Below are 13,207 nucleotides of genomic sequence, written 5' to 3'. Positions count from 1 at the left end.
TGGAAAGCATTAGTTGCCTTACTTTTGGTTTACTTCTAGGCATGGCCGACAGCCTTGCACAATTATAAGAAAGTAAAGCAAAAAGTTGAGACCATATAGCAGATGCTTTATGTGGAGATTGGGCAACACTGCATGGACTATACATCTCAGCTGTCTTGAGACTAGATGGCCCAAAATAGTACTCTGAAGTGGATCGCAAAGATCTGTTTTATCCTTCCAAAACATTGAGCAATTCTGTTATTCTCTTCTCCGAGGAAGTATACTTACTTAAAAATATAGCGCTAAAGTCATGGTATTGCAGTATGATCACCGAATATATCCCCCTACCCAATACAATGCATTAGAGACTAAGACTGTGTACAAAGAATTACATGGTTTTGTTTTGCAGTTTATAACCAGATTATAGCTTAAAATAAAGAGACACAATATGATTTGGATTTCACAAAAGGAAATTTTTATGGGTTGAATTATGTACCTCTAAAAGTAGGTTGAAGTCTTAACTCCAGTACCTCAAAATTGCCTTATGTGGAATAGAGTTGTTTTAGATACAATTTGTTATGATGGAATAGGGTGGGCCATTATGGTTGATGTCCTTATAGGAAGAGGGGCACACAGAGACACAAAGGAAAGAGGGCCATGTAAAGACAAGTAGAGACTGAACTTATATTACCACAACCAAGGAAAGTGTTGCACTCCCAGGAACTAAAAGAGGCAAGGATGCATCATCCTTTAGAGGCTTCCAAAGCACCACTGCTCTGACAGCACCTTAGTTTTAGCCTTCTTATCTCCACAACTATGAGAGAAAAATTTCCATGGTTTTTAGCCACCCAGTTTGTAGTACTTTTTAATCAGCCCTGGGACATTAATGCAGAAATTATATGCTATAAAGTGTGTAAAAATATATAGTGCTTATTACATCATAAAGATCTCATAGAATTGGAAAAGTCAAGGTTGAATTGAACATCTGGTTCCATATTCAACCTTCTCATTTTACATGTGAGAAGTCTGCAGCTCAAAGTAAGCTCAAAGTAAGGAACACACAGCTAGTCAATAACAGAACCTCGACTAGCCTGAGACTTGATTCTCAGTCCATTAGACTTTCTACTTGGCTATAGGATTCCTTTATACCTGACTAGTGCCCACTATTCTTGATCTAACTTTAGTTATATATGCCTACCCTCTTCTGGAAGGCTGGGGGAGGTTGACCTAAACACCCATAGTTTGTAATTGTCACAGAATAAGAATACCCTTTTCCCTACCAAAATGCTAAGGCACAGAGTCTAAGCATATTTAATGCAGTGGTTACCATGGCACCCATGTAATTTAATTACCACTCTTTTGTGAATATTTTAAAATGAAATTGTTAAAAGATCAAACAGCACATTCAACATTGTATGGCTGTAGAAATGATAAGTAGCTTTTTAACTGAAAATGCTCTGTTCCTGTGGGGAGTTGATTATTTTTTATGAGTTAAAATTTAATTATGGCATTGGATATAGAAGTGTGTTACTTTAATATATTACTGTACTTCAAAAGTTAAATATGTCAGAAACATTTTACCTTTTAATTTACGGCTCTGACCAGTCACCTTACAAAGCTGAGCTACAATTTCACCACCGTATTTTATATATTTCTAATTATAGGAAGCCCCATGTACATACAGTATTCAAGGAAGTCTTGCAGAGAAAATAAAGACATCCAAGGAGTTTTGCAATTTGGTATTGGAGTTATATGAAAGGATAACAGCATGTGAATCAAACCATTTATACGTAAACACTGATGTACCTATAAAGTGCCAAATTTCATGCCAGGAAGTTACAATCCAAACAGAATAAGTAACATTTAAAGCTTCACTATTCAAAGTATGGTTCAGACATGAGTAGTATCAGACATTAAGGTCACCTGGCAGCTTGTTAGAAATTTAGAGTCACAGACCCCACCCACTGAAGTAGAATCTGTATTATAACACGTTTCTCTTATAATTCTAAATTACACGTTAAACTTTGAGATGTCCTGATCTAAAGAATTCACAGTCCAATAATGAACAAAAGCTTATACATGAGCCTTGGTGGCTCACTTGGTCAAGTGTCCAACTCTTGAGCCCAAAGTCGTGAGATGGAGACCCATGTTGGGCTCTGTGCTGGGTGGGGAGCCTGCTTAAGATTCTCTGTCTTCCTCTCCCTCTTCCTTTGCCCTTTCCCCCCACTCACATGTGCTTTCTGTCTCAAAAAAAAAAGCGTATACATAACTGCAAATGAGCATTGCGTATGCAGTGCTTAGATATGCCCTGAGCAGTGTCATCAGAATTAGGGATGTGAAGGTGCTCAGAGGGCCTAGAGAATAGAACTATATATATGGGCAGTAATCGAGTAAGTAATTTTTGTTTGGGGTCTTGATGATTGAACAGTAATTTTCCAGGAAGACAGTAGTTGAAGGAATGGTAATTGTGAAGTACAGAGGCATAAAAGAGAAATTGTTCTAGGGCCTGAAATTGGTTCTTATTAGCTAGGGTATAGAGCTTAAGGGGATCATGTTCTTTGACAGGAGTTAGGTCATGACTGTATAACCTAATAAGGCATTTGATATTCAGTTAAGCTTAAAATTATATTAATTTAAACCAAATAATTTATATGTACCTTATTTATCAAAAGGATTGACAATAAAAAGCCCTAGAGGATGTTTTATTTATCTTGAATACTGGTCATTTCATGCATTTTTAAAAATCTTTTGTCTTAACTAGCTATAATAGTAAGTATCTGATAATGTTTATACCACTGAAATGTAAGCTCTATCAATTGAGGGGCCTTGTCCGCTTTCATTGGTATCCCTCTCATGCACAAGTAGTGACTGACACATAGTAAATGCTCAATAAATACTTGATATAAGTAGTTGGAAACTATTTCAGATAGGGTTTAACCAGGAAATGAGAAATTTTAAATAAATATAAGGAGGGGAACTTCAGATAGATCGATAGATACTCCTCTACATAATTTTGATATAGGCATTATTATCAGAGGAATTATCAAAGGAATAAAGAGATGTTTATTACCAATAACTGGTTGAGTTCTTCTAGAATTTGGAGCCAGGAAAGTGCATGGAAGGACTTTCATGAAAGCCAGACTTGTCCTATGTACATATCAAGAATGTCCAGTCCCAATCCACAGAGTGCTTATAATAGTGAGAAGGTCCTAATTCTATTATCCTTCCCGTTCTTCATCATGCATACAGAGGTACATGAACTCCCTTCAGGTGTCTTCAGATAGATCAAGCTACCATGTCCTCTTGGTGTGATGAATATGAGCTTACATGTGATGTTTGTCAAGTCTAGTGTTAAAAGCAAAAGCTAGGAAAAATCTTTCAATTCCATGACATTAAAAAATGTTAGATTAGTGTCTTCCCAGGTAGAAGCCTCTCCACTAGGTGGGCTTCCTACCCTCTTACAATCTGACTTAAGCCAATGTGGTCTGGGCTGTCTCATTAGACTAACAGTGTTTTAAAAGTTTAAGTTCCAGTTCATAGCAGTGGGTTGAACCCCCTGCTTTAGCCTCTGGAACCTTTCTTGCCAGTGTCCTGCAAAGAATGTTCACACTTGTTTTCCAAGCAATTTGATTTCCCCATTCTAAGTCCAATCAATAGGACTTCATTCCCTGACATGTCTGGGTCGTATATATGTATGGACATCATTACTTACCAGCCACTGCTCTGTCAGGGTATTAATACAAAGCCATTTCTGAGGGTCCATTCTGGACCTCAGTAACAAGGACTCCTCCTTCATACAACCTAGAATTACCAGTGCTCCCTGTTTTTCCCTGGTGATTAAGAACCCACAAGCTTTAAAAATGATTATGAAGCATTCAGGGCGCCTGGGTGGAGCAGTCGGTTAAGCGTCCGACTTCAGCCAGGTCACGATCTCGCTCGCAGTCTGTGAGTTCGAGCCCCGCGTCGGGCTCTGGGCTGATGGCTCAGAGCCTGGAGCCTGTTTCCGATTCTGTGTCTCTCTCTCTCTCTGCCCCTCCCCCGTTCATGCTCTGTCTCTCTCTGTCCCAAAAAATAAATAAATGTTGAAAAAAAATTTAAAAAAAAGATTATGAAGCATTTTAACCTCTGTTTTAGTTTAGATTGCCTCAGAAAGAGACCCTACAACAACAACAAAAAAGGACCTGAATGCAATTAGCATATTTAAAAGTAATTCCAAGAAACGTTGATAGGAGTGTAGGAAAATGAAAGAGAAAATGGAGGAAGCTAAAACCTGATGTGTTACCAAGCATGCCACTCTCTAGATAACTAAAGTTTAGTTCTATTACAGAACTCTCATAAAGAGTATTGTCTTGCTTCAGAGTTTTCTAATTTAAGAACCAAAGGAGCCATGTGTCTACCAATTCTGGTCAGCCACAGGTTAAGGCTTTTCCTGGGTAATGATTCATTCTCCCATGCATATGGTAGAACAGGCTCCCAGAGCCACTCAGGAAAGGAATTGCAGGTGCTGGTAGTTATAAGTGGGTTGCATGACCTGAAATGAGAATGTGACTACAGTATATGGACCCACAAACTGCCTGCTATACCCATCAAATAATTCTTTCCTAACACCTGGGTTTGTTTTCTCTTTGTGAGACAAATGAAGCTATTATTCAATGTATTCTTTGCAGAAAAGGGGATATTTCTTTCAACCAGTTTTACATATATTCTGGGAATATTAGGCTTGCTAACATTATAGTTACACAACTACAATAAAAGACCATTTACATATTTCTTGAAAGAACAAGAAAGATATTTTTAAAGGTCGTATTCTGTCCCTGCCTTTGACTTGATACTGGTGATAATCTGTCTTGCTAAAAACAGTAAAGAAAAATGCAAATTAATTCTTGGTAGAATGCTCACGTTAGGGTACTTCTGCACATATTTCAACAATTGTTTGATTTTATTTGTGAAGTCATCATAAGGATGATACCTTGAATAGGAGTCTAAACTACCCTTTCTCATTCAAATTGTCATCAATGGAAGGCAGATGGCAGATGCCATGTGGAGATTTATAAGTGTCAAAGATTGTAAAGTATCAATGTATAAGTTATTATTGGAAAATATGTAATAGAGGATATTAGTTGCATATGAAGCAAAAAGGTATTCTTTACTTTGTCTTCTTTGCTCTTTGTCTACTCAGTCTTCTCTAAAGAAAACCAGCTTCCCCTGATAAGTCAAGGCTACTTTATAGTTAATTTTAGGGAAGAAAATTATCCATGAGAGAGAAGAGAAACTACAGACCTAGCTTGCCTGCATGCAGCATGGAACCTGTAAGCCTAAGAACCCATGGCATCTGTGTGCAAACGGCCCCAAAGAATTAGTTAGGGGAGCTTCATTTGAGTAGAGATTTTTAACCAGTTCTCAAACTGGCAGAGAAAATATGACTAATGAATGTTTTGTTGTCACCTTCTGTGTCTTTTTCCTTAGAGAGAGACATGATATAAAGGAGAATTAGGCAAATGCTTTCTTGCAGAGATAACTTATTTAGAATGGAAATGAAGGACGAAAAGACTTGCTCAATGAAAGTAACACAGCTCTCTAGGGTAGCAAATATGGAAGGAAGAGGAGAAAGTGATTTCACAGATTTACTGTAGAGATGAGTGACTTTCTAGTGGATGGGTCAGTAGACTCTAAAAATATTCATATCCAACTTTGGTGAACTAGGAATGATATGAAAGTTAGTGTCTGAATATGTGGGTTTATCCTATGTCCATTATATACATATCCTCTGACCTTGAGAAATTTGTTTAATCTCTCTTAGTATTATATTCAATGCATCAGATCTTTAAAGGCTTGTTACATTGCTCAATTCGGCAGCACATATACTAAAATTGGAACGATACAGAGAAGATTAGCATGGCCCCTGCCCAAGGATGACACTCAAATTCGTGAAGCGTTCCAGATTTTAATAAATAAATAAATAAATAAATAAATAAATAAATAAATAAAGGCTTGTTACATAGTTAATGCCATTTAAACTGGGTTCCACAGAGTGCTAGGGTTTACTGGAAGCATCTCAGAATTCACTGAAGGGGGTAGGAGCAAGGCCAAGTGATTGGGACTTCAGGATCTCCTGTCTTTTTCTGTCCATAATAACACCATTTTGACTCTGTTTTATTGTTGGAATCACAGAACAGACTCAAGAACAATAACATAATTTCATGAGGGAACATTTCTTTCTCCTAAAAATTATTTGAAAATCAATGAAATAGTGTAAGAGAAAACTGTTCTATAATCTCTGTATTATTATAGAAATGCTATTTATAATTCTTGGCATTTGAAGATAGGGTGTCACGCACATAAAACAACCCATTGTTCAAAATTAATGGCAATTTTTTTAAGTGCAGTAATGTCGTAGAGTTATTTGGAATTTCTGCCTCCTAGCATTTCCTATTCAATCATAAATACTTCTTTAAAAATAGGCTCTCTAATGTTCATGTATAACTACCAGGGTTTTAAATGTTAATACAGTAAATGTAAAGTGGAAACAGAGGGCTTTCAATGTCATTTTTTTTATCACAGTAAAGTAATTTTAGCCTTTGAAAGTATATTTTAAAAATTACTTAGAGAATATTGGAACACCAAATTTAAAGTTGGTGGTATATTTAGAAATTATCTGGTCTTTTCTTTAAATTTTTGATGATAAACAGAAACAAACACTAAGAGAAGGAAAATTCATTCATTTATTTTTCTACTTATTCGGCAAAGATTTATTCAGCCCTTAGAATGTTTTACTCCCAGTGTTATATGCACAGAAAGCAGATGATTACCAAACAGTTCCACTTTGAGAGTTCAGTCTAGAAAGGAAACACACACACAGAAAACTAATGTATTATAAGGCTTTTGAAGAATTATAAAACAAATATGGCTGTCTAAGAAGTCATAAGGAAGGAACAACAAGTCTGAAGGACTCCTGGATGAAACTGTAAATTGTCTGCTTACCTAGTGATCTCATGATAACAATGAGGCTTTCTTATGTGGGGCATGAGAACTGAGAAGACTTAAAGGCTCCCATGTTTAATTTCAGGGATTTTTTTTTTTCTGTAGTCCAGATTGTTTGAAGCTTTTTTTCTATGCTAAAGGCTTCCAAGATTCCAGCTCTTCTTACTTGTCCTCTGGAGAACTGCCCTCCACCCGCACTACTCCCTGTGGATTATGAAACAATTTGCATAACAATATTTCCTTCTTCAAAGGAACTCCTCACACCTCTGTGTAAAGACTGTTTCTGATTTTGTTTTAGAATATACATACCATGAAAACATGGACTTTAGACACTTTTCCTTGATTCACTTTCTTAGATCGAACCCCCTTTGGAGCCTCTTCATTTATTCAGTCTAAGAAAAAGCTCCTAAAATGCATCCCATCTCTCTTCAACACTTTCTAGGTCTTACAAGATTTTTCCACTGTATATTCTTAACAGATATCTTTAGGTAGGAACACCTGTGCCTTTGAATGCCATAAAACTTCAGGTGGGAAATGCAGTTGAATCCATTGGGATCATTAGAATGGAGATATTCAGTTAATCCTTAATAATTTTTTTTGACAGGTTCTGGAATTATGTGCTTTTCATTTCAGTGTCCTCTCATGGATCATGCAAGACTGCTCTTAAGTCTTTCCTGTTCTGAGATATAGTTCTGTAAGAAATCAGAGGATCATACAGTATCAAATATTTATAATATATCAAGAGTTTTGGGGCTACAAGGACTAGAAACCCACTCAAATTAGCTTAAACACAAACTACTTAAGATTTATACCTTTTATTGTATGAACTGGATTATAACTCTTGTTCCAGCACCCCATCTTAAAATGTCCTTTTTATTCTCATTAGTATCCTAATTTGGATGATAAATTATACATCATCCTACCAATCACAGTGGGATGGGAAATTTAGTACAAGGATATGGGGGTCATTCATTCGTTCGTTCGTTCGTTCATTTATTCATTATTTACTTGGATATGGGATTAATTTAACAAGACTATGAGACATTAAAATTTCAGTCTCTTTCTTTCATTATCTCTTTGTCTATCCTGCCATTATCTGTGTGTGCCTCCCTCTCCTTTATCTTCTTTCCATATAGACAGAGAGCTTTTCCAAGGTAGAGAGTTATGAACCTGATAGTAATTTGTTGCACAAAAACTTTACAAACTTACAAACAAATATTTTGTAAGACACAGAATATGCCACCTAAAATAACACATGATCATTACCTGTAGGATACTTACAATTTGATGGAGGACCCAGGTAAATAAACAGAGAATTAACTATAATACAAAATGCCACGCCTCTCAATAAACACAAGTCCAAAATAACAAGGAACAGAAAGGAGGAGGATCCAAATCAAACTTAAGGACATAGGAGGTCTGAAATTTTATTTGAGAAACTATTAGGTACAGTTTCAATTAGGATCAAAATTGGAACACTCCAAAACGAAATGTATTGATGGTATTGGGTAAAGCATATTTTGAAGGTTTTATTACACTGTGAAGTAGTTTTGTTTTTGTTTTAATTTTTTTAAGTAAAAAGTATGTAGTGTTGATTGAGTTTGTAATAATTGGGGGTGTTCAAAAGTAGTCAAGACTTTTACTTCTTTGGAAGCTATATTTAATTCATTCATGCATCTATGCCTGCATGCAAATAAAATCTACAGTGAGATGTCACTCACCCTCTACATAGTGGATAAAGTTGAAAAGACTGTCCGTAAGAAATGTTAGTGAGTATGTGAAAAAATTAGCACTCCCATGCATCAGTTTTGAAAATAGAAATTGGTAATGATCATATGTATGTATTGGTATATAAAATCTGAACCAGTAATTTCACATTTAGGTATATACTCAGCAGAAATTGAGTACTTGTATCACGTTGTGTACTTGTAAAGTACTCTTTTAACAATGTTATACATAATAACAAAAAATTAGAAAAACAATGGAATAGATACATACATATTATGGTATATTTATAAAATAGAATCTTCACAGTTATATGCAAAAGGAAGGACTACTGTCACATATGACATTATGGATGACTCTCTCAGACATAATTTTGAGGCAAGAAGCTAGACGTACCATTTCATTTATATGAACTCAAACTTCTATGTTTAAAATGATTCTGTGGTGATAGTGGTAAGATTTTAGAGGCTGGTTTAGAGGTTGGTTGACTGAGTGTGGATAAGAAAGCTGTTAGAATGATGGAAATCTTTTAGATCTTGTTCTGGGTGGTGGCTACCTGAGTACAAATATACATGAATATTTATAAAGCTGTACAATTAAAGTTTTGTGCAATTAACTATAAATAATACCTAATTAAAAAAGAATAGTCCAGAGGGGACTGGGTGGCTCAGTCAGTTGTCTGACTCTTGATTTCAGCTCAGGTCATGATCTCACGGTTCATGGGTTCGAGCCTTGTGTTGGGTTCCTTGCTGACAGTGCAGAGCCTGCTTTGGATTCTCTCTCTCTCTCTCTCTCTCTCTCTCTCCCTCCCTCCCTCCCTCTCTCTCTCTCTCAGTCTCGGCCCCTCCCCTGCTTACTCTCTCTCTCTCTCAAAAATAATTAAACATAAAAAAAAGAATAATCTTCCATGTTGTTAGAATAATTTGTTCACCTAAGCATCCAAAAATGCTGAAAACAATTCTGATCTATAGATGTAGGCATAAAAGAAGTAATTGATGTTTTCATGGAGAAATTTATGGAGGTTGGAAAATGTTACAAAGACAATTCACTGTTGCAGTGCTATGTTTCTACATGGGATGCCAAACCTACTTTCCATTTAAAATATAAATACATACTTATGGAGTACCTCATCAGTGCTAGGCACCGTATTTGGAATTTAGAGGTCAAGAGTGGACAAGAATGGTCTGTTTTCTTATTTCAGGCAACCCCCAGTTCACTTACACCTGATGCTCCTGTCAAAACATCCACTTTGATTGAATTTGTATCTCCATTGATTGAAGAATGATAGTAATGGTCTTACCTGCCATGTTTAAGTACCTGTAGAAACAAAGATATATTCCCAACTCAATATTTCTCCTGTCTATTTTATTATGTTATCAATACCTCTTTTCTTACCCTGAGCATGAATGTTTAGGGGGGAAAATGCATCTTCAAAGCCAAAGATAAGTCCAGTGAACTAAAAGTGGCTTGATGAATAAATCTAGAAAAATAATACTGAATCTCTAATTAGCATGTCTTTGTTCTAAGTTAAAAATAATTTACACTGCTTAAGAACGTACATTACTGGAACCAAATTCATAATTAAAATCGAAGAAATACTTCAGTAAAAATTTGATAGTTCTAACATTTTTCTCTAAAGTATGGATTTCAGTTTTGCATTTGTAGTGATTAGTCTCTATCTGTGAGAAGAAATCTTTCCAAATAGTTTTAACATGCCCTTAAAAGATCTATGTAAAAGGAAAAAGACTTTCTATAAGTGCTTCTCCATACTGCACTGCCAATATGGCACCTAGAATACCCTGTAAGCTGTCAAGAATTGCTAAATGATAAAAGGGAAAATGATGAAAAGAAGTGGAACCTTGGAGCTGACCGCCTAAAAGCCAAAATTTCTCCTGAGATTTCTGGATACAAAAGAGAGGTTTCTGTACTTCTAGAGAACACCGGATCACATTAACTTATTCAAATATAAGGTCAGATCTCAGTGTTTAGATTTAAAGCTGTCCTGTATGTGCCTTGATAAGGGGGGAAAAATGACAAATCACACCTTTGAATAAATTCATTTTAATCCCTTTCTTCCTTTTGATGTAATAAAAATAGTCTTGTCATGTAGCTACGATTGCATTTAATGGTTGTCATTTACAGAAATGGAAAAATGATATCTGAGTATAATGCCTTCAAATATGGCTAATAGCATTTTTACATACGGAGAAAAATGCTTTTATTTTACATGAGTAAGACCATTGCCTCATGATGATGATTATTGAAAATTCAGCAGCTTCTCTTATTATAGGGCAATGATAAGAACAGCTGCATATCTTCTCTGTCATTTATGCTAAAAAATGGTAATCCAAGCAAATCCATATTCCTCATGTTTGCTGCAACCCCATTAGTTCGCAAATTCTTATCAAAAGTCTCGCCTAATTATTACCACTTTACCTGATTTTAATCTCATATTTTAAATAATAAAGATGTCTCAATCTGTTATATTTTAAGATGACCTAGTAAATGCTGTTTTTCCCCCATTAAGCATTTCTTAAGCACATAACTTGTCACTTCTGTACTAATTTGCTGTAACACTCGTTGATAAGTGGACATTAATTAATGCTAAATTACAATGGAATTTTTATGGAATTACAGGTGACATCCGCATCAGCACCAAATGAGTTCATCATGATTAAACTTATTACCATTTCTAATTAACCTTGAGTGCCCCTGGATGTTAACTGCACACAAGGCAAGTGTATATGCAGGCTGCAGCTCCTATTGAAAACAAACCCCGCACATCACACAGCCATTAAGAGTTTAAGAAAGAACGGCTCCGATCACATGTGTACTCATTGTGTATGCAAAGGATCAGAAAATGAAAATATGAAAAATAATCTGAGGATTTGGGGCAGCAAAATTGTTGTTCTCAAAACAAAAATTAGAAAGAAGCCTTCCACAAATTGATTTCATGGACAGGCATATGAAGAATGTTTATTTTATTCCCTATAATCAAATTAAAGCCTGTTTCTTACTTACCCCTTGCCCACTCCTAGTAGCAAAATTTTTCTCTGATGAATGTTGCTAAACTGCAATATAAGCCTGACACCTAGAATCTGTTTATCACCTCCCCTGTGACCTGAAGGAAGTCAGGGACACTGAGCACTGGTGTGCATAACTGTTTCAGATTGGGCTCCTGGAGCAGGACAGCCCCATTGCCAGTGCATAGTGGGAAGTGAAAGAAGGCAGTCACATATGGCTCCTGATTCCAGAAGCACCTTTTACTAAGCTGTAAATGTGCTGCTCAGAGTGCCCACTGCAGGGGACATAGTGACTGACTGTCTCAGCTACCATCTCACTGGAGCTGCTACTACATTTGCTCCAAAATCCAGCTGATGACTGAGAATGATCCAGCTGATGACTCAAGGCAGGATCATGCCAGCAAAATGTGGGATTCCTCCAAAGGGCAACTTCCGCCTGAAGACTCCTCAGTGTTTTGGTGGAAACCTTGATAGAACTTTTTTTTATTTAAGTTTATTTATTTTGAGGGAGACAGTGACAGGGTGAGTGGGGGAGGGACAGAAAGAGAGGGAGAGAGAGAATCCCAAGCAAGCTCCACATTGCAGCGCAGAGCCCAACATGGCACTTGAACCCGTGACGCCATGAGATGATGACCTGAACCAAAATCAAGGGGCCGGCACTTAACCATCTGAACCACCCACAGGCACCCCTGTTGGAACTTCTGATGGCACTGCACTTTAAGACTTTCTACAGCCCACTCCTTCGTCTCTCTTCCCTTTCACAAGGGGTTGAGACATTATCCCAATTTAAAGGCTCCTTCTGCTTTTCTCTAGCATGTATCCTCTCACCTTGGTAACTGTTTCTCAGGAGATCCAAGCTAATCCATATAATCATTAGTAAACAGGACACAGAAAACATCTTAAGTTATGATAAATGAATGCAACAATGCCTGTTTCCAGAGTAAGCAGCTAGTAATGGTGAAATAGGAAATGAGTTGGGAATATGGTGGAAAAGAAGGCAAAAGTTCCTCAAAATATACTTAGTGATTTGAAAGGAAATATGACCAACCAGGCAAGTAACAATTTGATCTTACTGGCAACTATTAAAATCCCTTAAACTGTATTGCTCAGCATAACATGGGACGAGCCAATATGAAAAAAAAAAATAGCTCTTTACAAGTTGTCAAATCAGTTTAGGAGCAAATATTTGACTTTCTTCATCATATCAGAGTTATATCCATGTGCCAATGAAAAAGCAGATTTTACATATTTCTCCTATGTACCCAATATGAAAATTCAGTTACTCCATAAATTGAGTGATACCAATATTTAGAAGAATGGACATTTTTATTAAAATGTTAAAACACTTCATATAGTATTAAATAAAAATTTTATTGCTGGCATTTACATTTGCATATTGTGACTTTCAATTGCTTGTAGGCAGGAGTAAGTGCTACCTAGAAGGTTCCTTTTTTTTTTTTTTTTTTTTTTTTGGAGGGATATGTTTTCTTGAGGGATGT

The 13,207-nt window shown here is 36.3% G+C and overlaps 1 non-coding gene across 1 annotated transcript; it reads left to right on the top strand.

Annotated features, from left to right (window-relative positions):
• The first annotated feature begins 5,819 nt into the window (after positions 1–5,819).
• Positions 5,820–5,926, top strand: LOC122495320. The gene has a single exon (XR_006300394.1). It is a non-coding gene; the product is annotated as a U6 spliceosomal RNA (small nuclear RNA).
• Positions 5,927–13,207: the final 7,281 nt, after the last annotated feature.

This window comes from Prionailurus bengalensis, chromosome E2 (assembly GCF_016509475.1).
Source record: "Prionailurus bengalensis isolate Pbe53 chromosome E2, Fcat_Pben_1.1_paternal_pri, whole genome shotgun sequence".
Lineage (NCBI taxonomy): Eukaryota > Metazoa > Chordata > Mammalia > Carnivora > Felidae > Prionailurus > Prionailurus bengalensis.
Note: the sequence above shows the minus strand (reverse complement) of the source record. Positions and strands in the feature narration are given on the sequence as shown.